Genomic DNA, 16,632 nt, shown 5'->3' with positions numbered 1-16,632 from the left:
TAGTGGCCTTTAGTAATAATTCTTTTTCCAAACAAAGGTTTCTCATTGATCGGACTTCTGTTATGAAGTCTTCTACGTCTATGTCGTCGTCACTGTTTAGTATTGGAATATATTTCACTGCTTCTTCTGCTGTCAGAAATCGCTGCTGTGTGTTTCCTGGTTGCATTTGCGAGTCATCGTCATCGCTTTCTATCTCTGGCGCAGACGGCCAGGTGCGTCGAGGTGTATTATCGCGAACTGATTCAAAGTTTTTGGTTATTATCGTGGCTTGGCTGCCGCCCAGCCCTATCTTTAATTCGACTACTGCACGTCCCAATATCTCGATTTCTTTTGCCCGTTGTTTGTTTTCTTCGTTCGCTTGTCGGACTATATTGTCCACACGTCTTTGCGCTTCAAGATGGTTTTACGAGTGTTCTTCTTGCTGTTTGTTTAGTTTGTTTAGCATTTCGATAATTTGTCGATAGTTTGTCATCGTCTTTACCGATGGATGCTTTATCTTTCGACATCCTTCTAAATATTTCTACCTCTTCGTCTAAGTTTTGTTTAAAGCTAGATCGCCTGTCTCTGTGTGTAAAAAATGAATCCAGCGTTTACCTCGATTTCTTAGCTTCTGTAGATGCTTCCAGTTCCGAAGGTGTTCTGGGTTCGTAGATTGTGAATTTGTCGTGGATGACCCGTAGTCCAGGTTGAATCCTTGTTATGGATGTCCTTGTTTTCAAAACGAAGCGATGTTTCACAATTCTCGAAGGATCGCTAAAATTTCACGTAAACTTGGGACTTAAATTATAAAAAAAAAGAAGGTTGAGTCGTAACCCAACTATTATCTTTCTTTTATCAAACATTATTGTAAATACAATGGTTTTACAGAGGTAGAATAATACTAAATCAGAGAAAGACTGAACAAGAACTGCCCGAGCTGGTTGAAGTCTCGGCTTACATAAGTTTTGGTTTAGGTTAGGTTATGTATGTTAGGTTAGGTTAGGTGTAGGTTATGATATGCAAAAGAGTTCGAAATTGAGGGATCGATGTTTTATCTCTGATATAGATTAAGATGTAGTTGATGTCACAAAATCACCATCGATCTATCATTTTCGTGATTTCTTGTGTCTCCTACGTGACAAAATTAGCGATCCTTGTCAGGATCCATTCAACGCATCAAAAGGAAACTTCAACGGAAACTCTACGGATTCTACGGCGAAGGACGACGGTCACCTCCTTGATCAAAAGAAGGATCTACAAAGAATCTCGGTAAGCTGGCTTTCGTACATTATCGAAACAGTAGACCCGAAATACGTTCTGAAAATAGTGACTCTTTTTCTGCTGAAAGTATCGTATCTATCAACATGAATCCAACTGACAAGAGTACGGCAAAGCAAAACGAACTAATTGCTACTATTCTCGAACAAGTTCAAAGTCTAACTCACGAGTTTAGAAACTTTAGAAGTAATACTGCGTAAAACATTAACAAAATAATTAATAAAATAAAAGAACTTACGGAAACTAGTGATAGAAACCGGACCAAAGAAATACGTGACCTTGCAAAAACTATAGGAGTGAAATACGACACTGAAACCGACCAGCCACAGATCAGCACCCAATTAGAAACCGGTGCCGAGAACGTGACAGACGACGAAACCAACGGACCGGACGCTTTACAAAGACCACGAATTAGTCACGTCACGATTAGACAAAGAAACGACTGCGGCGAAGAACAAGGCCTTCAAGCAAGAGAGGCCATACGTACTATTGAGACACTACGGGGTCGAGACGACGTAGGTGTTGAAGATTTTATTCTATCAGTCCGCAAAGCAAGAGCCAGGTACAAGACAAGTGCTAGAGACTTCCTATTAGACCTTATACTTATTGAAAAGATAACCGATAACGCGAAAAGGAATATAAGATACTTAAAGATTAACTCGTTTCAAGACCTATATTCATATTTAAGGAAAAACGTGTCAGCACCAACCACTGTTAGCAATTGCAGAGATAAATTTAAAACAAGCAATAACAGAAAGCGTACAATCTTTCGAATTTAGATTCCGACAACAACTCAACGAATTAAATTACACAGTTCTAAACGAAAACCGCACGCCGATTGAACGACGCGTAGCCATGGATATCGAAGAACGCGGAGCACTAAAGACGTATTTACTCAATTTACGATACGAAATAGGGCAGATAGTAGTAGCTAGCGATCCGAAAAACCTTTTTTTTCTTTTTTGTCGTGACCCGCTTTTGTATCCAGTCTAGAAAATATTTTCGTCCCCTTTTAACACTAAACCTACCAGCGCCGGTCAAATTGACCGATCTCGAACTTATTTAACCATAAAATTTAACCATATTTAAACGATATCATATCGCTTCATAATTTCTGATTTGTTCTAAAACATGCATACAATATATTTTTCGGTATTTACTTTTAGTTTGCTCTTTTATTTTCTAAGAAAAATTTATATTCTGCCTTGCCTACCGTGAGCTGTCAATTTGACCGACCGACAAATTATTTTCGTTATTCTTAAAATAAATACAATCAGTACAAAGAAAAGGCTATCTCAAGGTCAGATGACAAACAAAATCAGTAATAACAAACAATAACAGCTGTTACATCCGTAATTTTGTCATCAAAAATAGTCCATCCCTCGAACAAGATGGTCACTACCTGTCAAGACATATCAATTCAGGCCCATAATAATCCTAAGGAACCACCACAAAATTTAGCATTTTTTACAGTCCATTGTTGCAAACATTTTAAAAATCGAGAAGTTTCTTAGGATTATTGCTCATTACGATAAAACACGGGAAAAGCTTTCCCAACTCCACCCTCGAATAACCGTTGGTGGAGAACGGCCAATACTCATTAATATTTTCGTCACAGACCATATTTTTACTTGCTATTGTCCTTTCGATTAGAATACATCTCAGTTTGTTAGTCAATCAGTCGACATCTAAACTTGTTATCTCTAAAATTCAGGCAGAAAGCATCTCAAAGCGTTTTGTGTAAAGTTGTTGTAAAAGGAAAAGTAAAGCATATCAAATTTGATAATAATTTTGTATTCCGTACATGGTATTATTCTGTGATAAATATTTAGCTTAAAAATGTCAACTTAAAAAAAAAAATTATAAAAAGAAATAACAGACATGGAAGAAGTCTGTTCAGTGTGCGATGAACAAGAAACTTTAGCAACTGAAAACGGAATGGAAACACATAACAAGCTATATACAACCGAATCAGAGTTGAATATTATTTATAAATAAGCGTTCACGTCCAGGGCAAAAAGGAAAGAAATTTTCGTTGATGACAAAGAGTGAGACTGATGTAGAGAAACAACGTATCGAAACTGGGCCCTATGGGACAGTTTGGAAAGAAATAGATGCAAGTCCCAAATCTGCCAGGACATCATACATACATAATACATACATAATAAACGGCATATAATGAAAAAACATGTAGAGACGACATTTTATCTCGTCATTGATCACCGTATAAAGGACCATATAATAAAATGTACGGAAGAAGCATTTAGAGTATTTGGGACTAAGAGGGAGCTAAATGCAATAAAACTAAGTTCATTGCTCTGCTATATGCTATATAAAAAATTTAGATGTCTCATATTTGTGGAATAAAATTTGGAGACCTGCATTTTTTTCAAAAACAATGAGAAGGAATAACTTTGCTGAGATTATGAAGATTATACGATTTGATAAGAAGAGCGAAAGAAGCCAACGTTTACGAACTAATAAATTTGCAATGGTATCTACAGTATGGGGCAAATTTACAGAGAATTCACAAAATTATTATAAACCTGGTGCATACATTACTTTTATATAAAGAATCGCGGGAAAAAACCATGCAATAGAACTATCAACAAGTTCAGATTCATTACTGCAAAAATCTTGTCAAGTAAAAAATTGTAAAGGTTACAAAATTACGAAAATTTGTTTAAGACGCAGGAAATATTTATGCGGCAAATGTACGTTTGACAATAAGATAATTTGTAAAAAAAATGCAGCAAAGTTGAATAAGATATATGTAAATTCGGCCAGTCGCGGGGAGACGCGTTCGCGAGGAGGCGCGTCAACGGGAGTCGTAAATTCCCGTTACGATTGTATCAATCGACACCACGAGTAGGTCGATCCCCGTATTTCTTTTAGGATAATAGGGGTAGTTCAGTTGGAATAAAACTGTAGTCTACAGTTTTATTAATATATATATTTATTTCTATTTTGCACGGATACACAAGCGAAGTCGGTGAATTCGATTATTAACACGGAACGTGGAGTTAGTATGAATGCCCGATTATCGTACGAACAGTTGACTTGACTGTCGCGAGGGCTTGAAGAGCCAAAGGAACCCGGGAGATGTGTGGCACAGACTGGCCTAGACTCACTGTTCGTTCTTTCGCCATCACAGGAGTAGGAGATTTTCTACTGTCTTAGGTAGTTGACGATATTGTTTTTTGGGATGAAGTCCCTTTTTTCTTTGTATACACATCCGCTCTTTCCGTATGGCAGATACCTGTTTTATTCGTGATTGTTACCAACACGTAATAAATTCCAGGTAGTGGTGGATAGCCCGCTGTAAACGTAAAGTACTTTTTTTTGGGACTCTACGTCCCGTAATTTTAGTGCAGACCGATTGACCCATCTATATACGTTAGCCATTAAACTATCGTTGGAGTATACGGTGGGTCCTTGGGTCTGTAGAAGGTCAGAATAACGGTATGAGGGCCGTTGACAGTCAGGTAATAAGGGCTGACTTGTTGGCCGCTTCATACGGCGTAACAATGTATCTCTATATAAATAAAAGTATAATTCTATTTAAGTCTATAATTGAAATTAAATAAAAGTAAATTTGGACAAAATTTTATGAAAGTTTAAATATATATAAAATGATTAACTTTATAACTAAATATATATAAAATGATTGTTATAAATTAACCATTGTCTAAATTAAATCATAAAAACTATTACTTCTTTAATCGCCGGTCATTTTGACCGCACAGGTAGGAATAGGTCTATACGAAGGGTCGGTAGGTTTAGTGTTAATGTCATCTACCTTAAGCAACGGGTGGGTCACGCTACTATTAAGCTTTGTGTAATTTTTTACGTCCGCGATCGGGTTAGATCATTATCTAGTTCTTTTTTTAGTTTCGGAAATAATGGTATATATGGCTGCTTCACTGGCATACGGAGTGGATTAAGGAAAATATTCAACTGTTCAAAGATTATTTACCTCCTTTACTAACTTTAATTTTCACATTTCAGGTTTTCCGAGTAGATTTTACAAGAGAAAAACTTTGAATTTACCAACGACAGAATTTCTCGCAAAATTAAGGTTGGGGAAACATCGACTAATAGTTTCTTACCATTTGTCCCGTAAATAAATAAAAATATAGATGTCTGTAAAATATCCATAAAATATCTGTCGGGTTATCATTAAGATTAGGGTTAGGGGCGTGTAATGAATCTTCACCGGAATTATTCATCGTTGTCACACAATCGAGGTAACGTTTATTAATACAAGTATGGATGTTACAAGATTGGCAAGTGGCCGCGGTAATTAGACACTAATGACAATGACCGTAGGTTCGATAATGAATCCGCCGTCAACGGGATAACAGATGTACTTTTCTCCAAAGTCTAAGTCGGACTCGACTTACTTCTCGCGATACAAGAATTACTTGACTAACTCTTTATTGAAACGTGGATTATTCACCGATCGTACAGACACTAGATAACTGGCTAATGAGACTGCAAGAAAGTGAATGACTTTCCGTCACGATGACGCTGCGGAGGAGCAAATTATGATGGGGTGTGCCTAAGAGCACGAGATCGTCGAATTCGAGGAAAGCCTCCGCTCGGAAGGTGAGGGAAATAGACGTCGCTGTTAATTGGTTAATTTCTATGTTGGTGGTTTGAAAAGGATGCTAGCCGTCCTTGAGAGAGATGGTTGCTAGCGGGAAGCGTCGTACGTGAAGAAAGCAGAACGCCCGTATTTTCCCGTAGTAGCTGACAGATTTATGGGCTGATAAGATAAAGACTGTTTGTCAATTTGAAGGAGTTAGTTAGTTAACTAAATCCTAAGATTTATAGCGGGTCCGCAGGCTAGCTAAACGTATACCGTGAATGATGCATCGACATCTGGCGATCATCTTGCTCGAAGAATAGTCTGTGTGTGGCGAGCCACGGGGCTGTTACGTAAAAGAAAAAAGAGAAATCGAAAACGAAAAATAAAAGATAAAAATAAAGAAATAAAAAGAGAAAATTTATTTCTTAGTACTTGGTTTACACTAACTACAATTCACATTTGAACTTCAGACGCGACTTTTCAAGACTAAAGCTCTTACAACTACTTGACTTTTGGCGGAATCCGATTCTTTTTCTTTGTCATCCCTCAATATCCCCACTATCCACGCGTTTGGTAGGCGTTCTCGAACATTCGGCGAAAGGACCGTTGGGATATTGAAGGTCCATTAGGCACCTCGCTTCGGCAACATACATTGTAGCCGAGTGCCGCCACATCTTTATTTCCGTCATCAGTCCACCGGTTCCGAAGCGCGGCCTGGTCCCCGATGCGGACTGAGATGTGGTTGATGTTACAGGGCAAAGGCCGTTGGAATGTTTACTGCTAAGTGTCGGTACACCTATTTCTTTAAAGGAGAGCTATGCAATTCTATATCTCTGTTAAGTGAAACGTTCATCCCGTGACCGCGGCTACGTTCGGCGACTAGTTGTCACATCGAGCCTAAGCTCATTATCTCAAGCCTTGAACAATTGTGTTTGGGTTATTTTGTAAAGGCTACAGTATTGGGGGTTTTCCAAAGAATTCCAACGGGGGGGGGGGGGGGGGCGCGGTGTCCTTTTATCTCCGACATATCTATAAAAGAATATGCATTTTCGGCAAAATCAAATATTTCCAAGTTAATTAAAAAATCGCATTTTCCAGCTGACGCAACTCCACTTATCGATCCTAAAAACACCGCATCGCGAACATCTTTCTCCAATCGTTGAATGCTATTCGATTTACACACTCGATCCCAATATCCGACTTTCTTGCATTAGTGACAAGTTCGTTGAGTCGGAGAGATGCTATTCGAATCCGAACGTCTATGAAGATCACATCGATTGCATTGCGCACTGTTCTTTCTTTTCTGCGTACAGGTCCTTTCCTCTTGAGGCTTCTTATTCTTGAAAATGCTTCAAGAAGTCTCAATTTGTTTATACACACGGTTGGTCTCGTTGTGATTTGTTACCTCTTTGCATAGCAAGCTTATCGTTTTCTCCACGATCAAGTCGGGTGTTAGTTTTAAACGATCTGACGTTTCTATATTGCTCACGCTAATGATAGTACAAGCACAAATTAGATCTACTTTTAACATGTGCCGTAATCGCACGTTTCGTCCAACGTATCAGACGAATTCGCCGTAACAGACGAATCAACATTTTTGTCCATCTGTATACTCTTGAGTTGAATCTTTCGAAAATTATATTCTTGTTTTGCAAAAAGTACGTATTAAATTTGTCTTTCAATGCTTTCCGCGTCGTAATGTCGTTAATCTGAGGCAGTGGCCGATTTAAAATTTCTTTTTGTCGAAGTGGTTATCACTCCTAAAAGAACTCTACATCTGGCCTTTTAGTTTTCTCAAGCATTGAAGTCATCGACAGCGTATAGACAAAAGACTGGGACGAGGTACACAGTACACAGGCGACAATAGCTTCTCAGGGCTTTTAGCTCAATTACATTCCGATTTGTATTTACACTTCTGTATTTAAAATATATTTTCTACCTTACAATTTATCCACGCGTTCCTTTGTTCACACATCTAATAACCTCAACACTTTTGATTTTGCGTGATCCTGTGTTGTGGTTTTCGAGAGGACTAAATAGATAAGCGGTCGCGCACGTTTAACTATAGTCGCAGGCACGTGGGAACGTGTCTGATAATGCGGTCCCTGTCCAGTGTTCAACCATACTTCAGTAATACAAAGCGTGTTGCTGTACCTCTTCCTAAAGACGCGCTCACACACTAAACGTATTTCATACAAATTTATAAACTTTATTTATTTTGTGCCGTTATACTTTTATTACTTAGATACTTACACTGTTCCTAAATATTAGAATATTTATGAAAAATGAGGTAAACCTAAGAATCGTGAGAAAATTATTATCTGATTTGTGTAACTCATTTTATTTATTTGGTTTATTTCAAGTCTCAAAAATGTATGGAAATACCGAATATTTAAAATTAAAATAAAGGAAGACCACTTTTCCTTTTTGCATTATATTTTAAATGGGATTTCCATGGTGCCCTACGGCTACGAATCTATGATTTATTTCTTTGTTATTTGCACTTTGCTTCTGGATTTTTATATACAGAAGAAGTGAAATTTTGTGATTTAGAGCAACTGGAAAGAATTTTTATGAAAAATTGATTACAGGACCTCATAACTGTGGTTTCAAGATGATCGTACAAATCTTTTTATCGTATACTGATTAGCTTTAAAAACCAGGAAATTATAGAGACGATGTTTACGCTTCTTACTCTGTTTTCAATTCTGTCCGATTAATCGTTTTTCTGATAATGTCAGTCGATTATCACGTTTTATGTAAAACTAACATATATCACAATATTTATGATCCGTAGTATATATATAACATACATGTGTATGTACATACAATATACAATACAAAATGGCAAATAATCCTCGATGTCATAGTTCATCCTTTCAACGTTTAATTGCCTCTGAAAACACGTTTCGAGCATTTCGATTGACATTTCCACTGTGAGAGTGCACGACTGGCGCCTTCGTGGTGGTCAGTTTAATTTGATGTGACCAAATTTGCATTTCGGTGAAGCCGACAGTTCTCGTTTCACTGTTTAATCTTCCTGATTGCCGCTCCATAGAAACGCAGCTGTATCTCGGTTGGAAACGATAATCACCAATGATTTCAACCGTGTCGATTATTTTCGTTTGCGTTTCGTACGCTCAGGAAATTTCTCTATCCCAACATCAATGACTGCCTTCGCTCAATAATTCCGATTCCTATTTCTGTTCCAATGTTATGTAAACGTGGTAAACAACTTTTCGTGCAATTTCATCTGCTTCATGCAATTTTGTTTAAATTATTTACAATATGCACTTATCTTTTCTAATAAACAAAATTACATGTTAATCGTTTAGAAGTTCTGTCTTCTCGCTGATTTCGATGCCCTTCAAATACACTGTCAATGTAATCATTTTGAACAACTTTTTCCAAAGCAAATAATAGCCGCCCTGCCTTAGTTTCCAAGATACAGTTATTCCCATTGATATTCGAACATCTAAGGATAGCTTTTTTAAAATTGAACCAAACAATTTGAGTTTTTTTTTAAATTGGAAGAAATAGTTTACTAGATGACGTATAAAAAATATTTTTTAAATCGCAATTGGTCGCAATTGCGAAGAAAAATGTCAGTAGAAAAAAAGCACTTTTTATCAAATCTCTCATCAACTGTTTCAAAGATCTATTTTTTCATCTAGGTGTGTAATGGAAATTTAAACAACACATTTTGAAGATATATGCCAGTTATACATACATAAAAAATTTCATCGAAATCAATTAACGTTGCTATAAGCTACAAACGGCTGAAAGTGATAAAAATCGCAGATTTTCGCCACTTATCGAACAATCGATTTCGATAAAATTTTCAGCATATATGTATATAACTGACATAAATTTTTAAACTGTATTTAAATTTTCATAACAGACCAAGATAAAGAAATTTTTCTTCGCGATTCTGATCAATTGCAATGTTTTTAAAATTTTAAGGAAATCGAAATGCAGCGAGGAGACCTGACCACTAATTACCAATTGCATATAGGGTAAGATAATGTTATATGTATAAACAATTTTTGGTGACATGATAAATAGCTCGGTGATCATAGTTTTCTATGACAATGTAATTGTTAGTCATCAAAATGTAAGAAATTTATTCAGCTATTACCAATATTCTCAGTTAATAATTATTTATCATGATTCAATAACATGTATATGTTATTTTATTTCTGGCAGTTATTTTATTATTTCATTGAATAATTCTTACATAGGATATGCGGTAAAACATAGTAAAACATAGATTACTTGCAAAACTAATACCTATAAATAAAAAATATAAGTATAATTTTATAATTATAATTTTTCAATTACTGTCCTAGTTTTTGGGAAAAATAGATTTGATTAGAAAGATATCATTAATTCAATACAGTAAATTTACATGGCATATTTCATATGTAATCATACTGGTAGTTTAAAGTAGAGAGAGAGAGAGAGAGAGAGAGAGAGAGAGAGAGAGAGAGAGAGAGAGAGAGAGAGAGAGAGAGAGAGAGATTTTAGATTCTTTAATGATGGTATTCTTGTATACAGAATATGCCGATCAGAAAATTCTTTAAAGAGCGATGGGTGCAAATGCAAGATACTTGAGATGGAAGACTCAATTTATTAGCCATGTATAGGTATAATATAACACTGTCCAACAAATCTCAACTTTTCTGGATGTTCCCATTGCTATTAAGTGTTTTCATAATGTTTTTGGCGCTAATTCCAAATCTACAGATCGTTTTTCTGGGAGTTTTCAGATTTAAACAAATTTTGTGACATAACTGTAAAAGTTCAATTTCTGTTTACGTCGGAAGATTCTGTATACTTTCCTGAATACACTGCTATCGGTCTTCGATACGTTATGAATGTATGTTTAAACTATGATTAAAAGTGGAAGGACACCGATTTTGCACCAATGTTCAGATATTTTTCAGTTCATCTTAAAACATAAGAGTCTAGCGTTAAGTGAAATCATACCACACGATAAAGCAGACTTTTATCTTGAAGAAAAGCTCAAGAAAAGCATCACATATTTCTTCGTCATATCAGAAAGCAAAATAACTCCACAGATGCTGAAGTGCCGATAGTAGCATTCAAAGGCACAGCGGCTGCTCAACGTTCTTCTTAGTGCAATGCAGTCCTTTTGCACAACTATGTTGAGTATGTTCATCATACTCTATAATACTCAATTATTAGGGCGTTGTCAAAAAACTTCAAATTTAATTAAGGAATAAAGAATCTCATATTTCAACATGGCAATACCTCCAAAGTAGTAAAAACATTTTTCGCAAAAAAGTTCAAATTCTAAACTACTCAGCAAGATCTCTGGCTCTCAACATTATCGAAAATATTTGGGGATATCTTGCGGTATATGCCAAGGACCGACAATTTCCAACTATCGACGAGATAAAACAATGCATTGAACATGAATGGCATCAATAGATCCAAGAAACGATTAAGGAATTATATAAATCTTTACCAAGGCGGATAAATAATAACATGCAACAAAGTACTGAAAATTAAACAAAGCTACTAAATTTTTTGTACCTTCCCTGTTTTAAAGATATGTCCTCTACTTTTCTTTCAACAACTTTCTTAAATATTTACATTTTCTGAGATAAATTGATATTGATAAATTATGTTAAATATCGATATTTTAGTCTAATCGACTGGACCACATAGACAATAACAGAGTAAAACGATATATGTATGTAAACTCCTTAGAGTTCAAATGTGATAGGGATTCTCTCTATTTACGGACACCACGACTTTCTTTGTTTCACGGACAGAGCGACTTTCTTTTGTTTTACGGACAACCATTTTGAGAGACACTCATTTCCCAAACGGACGAACAGAGTGCAACATCAGAGATAGACAAGATCACAGAAGAAAGAATAATTATTTAAAACATTGAAGATTGACAGAGAAAGATCGGTAGCTCAGGACGTTGAAAATCGATTCTTGATTTTCAGGTAGAAATTGCACAGAACTTGTTATTTATTGTTTACTGTTATAGATAGGTATTAATTGTTGTTTACTCCTGTATTTCACTTAAGAATTTTCACAATAAACTCAATTTTCAGATTTCAGAATCGATCACCTGAATTACCCCGAGATTTACGACATTACATGTATATAGAATATACTTCATTTATGTTATATGTTAAATATAAATTGACAAAATAGTAAGATGCCTTACATTTTTTTTCCTAACTTATCTTCATATTTATGCAATTTAAATAATCAAAATTTGTGAATACTATGAAAAGCAAACATGTAGTAAGAAGATGAAATATAAAAATAATGAAAGCAATAAAAATATGCGATAGAAATAACATAACAAGAAAAACTTTATTAAACCAAATAAAATTAAATTACATTTATTTCGTATATTTTTCCCTTGCATAACCGACAAATACTAGAAATGATTCCAAACTTTAGTGCAATACTTGCACGTACGGTAGTCAATAATTAATTTATTCCCTCTATTTAAGAAGAATATGAATATATAGAAAAAATATTTTATTACTAACGTAATCTGATATTCAACGTATATATATTTAACTTATATTCAACAAATCGCATCTTTAAACAATTTACGTCCAGTTTCCTGACACCATTTTGACATTGCATCTTTCGCTTCATCGTACTGGTTGAAATAATTTCCAACCATGTGTTCCTTCAGGACAGTTCTGCCCAAGCAGTCGAGCTAAACAGATGTGAGAAACTGTCCAGTGAAAGTGTGACAACTAGTAAATTTATGTGGTTAAAACGTCAACGAAATGCCAATTGGTAAAAGCTGCAAGTAACAAATGCTGCTAATCAAAATAGCAAACAAAGGTGAAATATACTACTTAAACAAAGCTACAAATACTCTAAACTGAAAACAACCATTCAACAAAGAACAGGGAAGTTCAGCTATAAAAGAAGTGGAAACATTGCAAAAGGAAGAGAAGAACACCTACAATGACGAACTCTCCTATCAAGATGAAAACTGGAAGGTAGCAACAGCTCACAAAAAGCATAAAATAATACCAGGCACAAGAGCTATGAAAATTTCAGATACAGAAAAGCAACAGTGGCTACAAGACATCCCAATCCAAAATTCTTTCAGTTCACTGATAGAACATGTAACTAACCAAACTCAACAAAAATCCTTAAACAACCAAAACCAAAACAACAACAATAACAATGCTACAGAAATCAAGAAACAATCCATCAAACAATCCATCAAAAACACTGAAATGCTAACAAAAATGATAAGTGAGTAAAATGCAGTTTGGAACTCCAATGTTCTACAACAACGGGCCCTTGAAACTAAAACATTTCTGTATAACAATAATATTGATATATTACTTGTTTCAGAAATACATTTCATGCCAAAAAGCTATATGAAAATACCATATTACACCACCTATGATATCAGACACCCCTTAGGAAAAACACACAGAAGGGCCAAGTGATAATAGGAAACGATATCAAACACCACTTATATAGTCAAATTAGTCAGGAACATGTTCAAACAACCACCGTTACAATACAAACTAACAGCAATTCCTTCCAAATGTCAGCAATATATGCACCACTGCAACACAAAATGACATTACAAAAATGGGAACAGTATTTTCAATCAACAATTGCAAAATCAACTGCAATATTCCACAAACATCCAAACACATCGAACAGGTAGTAACAACATTGACAGAAATTATACAAGAAACAGCATGTGCAACTACTATTTATGAACCAAACAACAGGCAAACAAAAATAATTTAAACAGATATCCTTGACAAAATCAGAGAAAAAAGGGAAGCGAAAGCAAAATGGCAAAAACATAGAACATGTGAAAACAAAAAACATCTAAACAAACTCGCAAAGGAAGTAAAAAGTAAAATAAAAGATCATAATAATAACGAATTCTCAAAATACATAGAAACACTCTCTGCGCACAAGAATGCCAACTACTCTCTATGGAAAGCCACGAACAAAATAAAGAAGTCAATAAAACTAATCCCAGCAATTAGAAAAACAGACAACACATGGGCCAGAAGCAACAAAGAGCAAGCTGAAGAATTTTCCAACCACCTTTGTAACACATTTAATCCATTAATGTTAACAACTCCAAATATCATTCAGACATAAATGCACGAAATACTAGTAGCTCAACTGACAAGCACTATTCTGTACCGAATACAGCAGCACAAGAAATTAGAATCATAATCAAGAAAACAAAAAACAATAAAGCACCAGGATCCAACATAATCAATAGTAAAATCTTTAAAAAACTTCCCCCAAAAGCAATACGATTAATGATAATAATATTCAATACAATTTTAAGAATTCAATACTTCCCTAATTTATGGAAACTAACACAGATCATAATATTACCTAAGCCAGGCAAAGACCAAGCCACGTCAAACTAGATCTTACAGGCCAATATCATTACTTCTTGTTTCTTCCAAAATACTAGAAAAAATAATATTCATCCGCCTAAAACTAACAATAGAAAAAGATAAATTAATACCAGATCACCAATTTGGATTCAGAAACAAACATTCCACGATAGAACAAATGCACAGGCTCCTCAATGAAATTTTACTAGCAATAGAAAAAAAACAATATTGTACAGCTCTCTTCGTGAACATTAAGAAAGCAATGTGAACCATAAAAGCCTCTTACAAATAATCAAAAAACATTTCTTAGAACAAATTCATCACTTACTTAAATCATACCTAAGCGATATAACTTTTGTAGCAAAAATAAATAACACATATTCTAAAGCTAAGACATCAAGGCAGAGTACTGCAAGGAAGCGTCTTAGGACCAATATTATACATATTGTATATGGCTAATAAACCAACTACCAACAGCAAAATACTGACATTCGCAGATGACACAACTGTACTACTCAGGCATACTAATCCATAAACAGCAGTCACATTACTACAAGAGCATATAACAAAAATATAAAAGTGACTGCAAGGTAAACAAATAAAAGCAAACCCCAATAAATGTAACCATATTATATTTACACTATGGAAACAGAAACTACCAAATATCTAATTGAATGGCACACACATAACACAAACAAAGCACATTAAATACCTAGGACTCCACTTAAACACGCAACTTATATGGAAGCAATATACTAAATCACTTATAGACAAAATACAGATAAAAACAAGACTGTTGTATTGGCTAACTAGTCGAAACTGTAAACTCAGCATGGAAAATAAACTAAAAATTTACAAAACCATAATAAAACCAATTTGGACGTACTGAATACCACTATGGGGGACAGCAGCAATGAGTCACATAAACAAATTAGAGTCACTACAACTGAAGATATTCAGAACAATAGCCAACGTTCCATGATATGTTAGAAACAAGGATATACGCAAAAACCTAAAAATATCAATGGTCAAAAAAGAAATCGGCAGATACGCAAAAAAGTACAAGGAAAGAATGGCAACACATCCAAACCAGCTGGCTGCTGAAAAGAACAAAACTCATATAAAAAGAAGACTAAAAAGAAAACATGCCACTGACCTCATTAAAGAATAAAGTAGACAAACATGTTATTTAGCAATAAAGTTAGAAAAATTTACCAAATGTCCAGCTGAACAAATTGTAAAGTACAAATTAAATAAATAAAAAAAAAATGTGTTTCTTCATTCGGGCAAACACGAAAATAACATGGTGAAAGCGCGGATTGTAAGATGAGTTTTCCCATTATTGCTACTGAAATTTGCGCAATAGAATTTGCCCACAAGGATCATATAACAACACGTATCTCAAACTTGGACGCATTTGTTATTTAATGCTTCGTGTCTAACGTATAATATCAGATAGATCAAGTTAGCACTTACTACTACCAATAACAATATTGCATCTATGTAATCATCTAGTAACAATTAAATGTCTTTGTTGGGTCTCACACATATCAGGTAACGTATAGCGAAATGTGTTAACGTTTGTCCTTTATTTAGGCTAAATCACTTATAAATAATTATATAAACTATATTTACCATGGAAACGTCAAGCACGTGCGCGAATACCGATGGCCATCTTGCAACTACTGATGACGTCACGCGCAGGCTCTCGCCACGCACCGCTGCACTACACGGCGTTACTGTACAGAAGCCAGTAATCTTTTAAAAATTAAAGGAAGAAGTAAGTTATTTATTGACTGACCTACGTATAATGTCAACGACATTATTAACAGCGATTGAATAGGAAAAGTCAAATCATAAAGGATCTTCATCTCTGAAGTATGGGTGTCAAACTTTTAAAAGTTTGCACGATACAAGGATTGGCGCACTAGCTCTCCATTCTTTGTAGTTACATAATAATGTCGAGCAAAAGATGAGCTACTCAAAAAGTTATTGAAGTTGCTTCCGCAGGAGAACCGGGCTGGATCGATGGAGCACGATTAAGTATCCTCGAGAGGAAAGTGTGTAAAGGAATGATTCTCCTTTGACCTACATACACATACGCGCGAGGAGGAGGAATCCTGGACCGTTTCCGGTTGTGTTAACCTGTGCGTACGTGTACATCGAAGAACTTAATTCCATCCCTTCCGACCAAGCTTATACTTTCTCATTGCAGCAGCAGTTTTAAGCTCACGAGGGGAAACCTGCACAGTTTTTACGAGCGTAGTTTATGGAACCACGCCAGCTGGGCTCGCGATAAACCCGTTGCAGTTACGAAACGTATACATGCGCACATGAATTCCAGCCTGCCAGAAAAATGGAGGTACGCACAAATATGAA

The 16,632-nt window shown here is 35.4% G+C and overlaps 1 long non-coding RNA gene across 1 annotated transcript; it reads right to left on the bottom strand.

Annotated features, from left to right (window-relative positions):
* Positions 1–12,364: 12,364 nt before the first annotated feature.
* LOC139991356 (uncharacterized) lies at positions 12,365–15,843 on the bottom strand. The gene is made up of 2 exons (XR_011800804.1): positions 14,249–15,843; positions 12,365–12,569 (listed from the first exon to the last, which is right to left on the bottom strand). It is a non-coding gene; the product is annotated as an uncharacterized lncRNA (long non-coding RNA).
* Positions 15,844–16,632: the final 789 nt, after the last annotated feature.

This window comes from Bombus fervidus, chromosome 10, assembly GCF_041682495.2.
Source record: "Bombus fervidus isolate BK054 chromosome 10, iyBomFerv1, whole genome shotgun sequence".
Lineage (NCBI taxonomy): Eukaryota > Metazoa > Arthropoda > Insecta > Hymenoptera > Apidae > Bombus > Bombus fervidus.
Note: the sequence above shows the minus strand (reverse complement) of the source record. Positions and strands in the feature narration are given on the sequence as shown.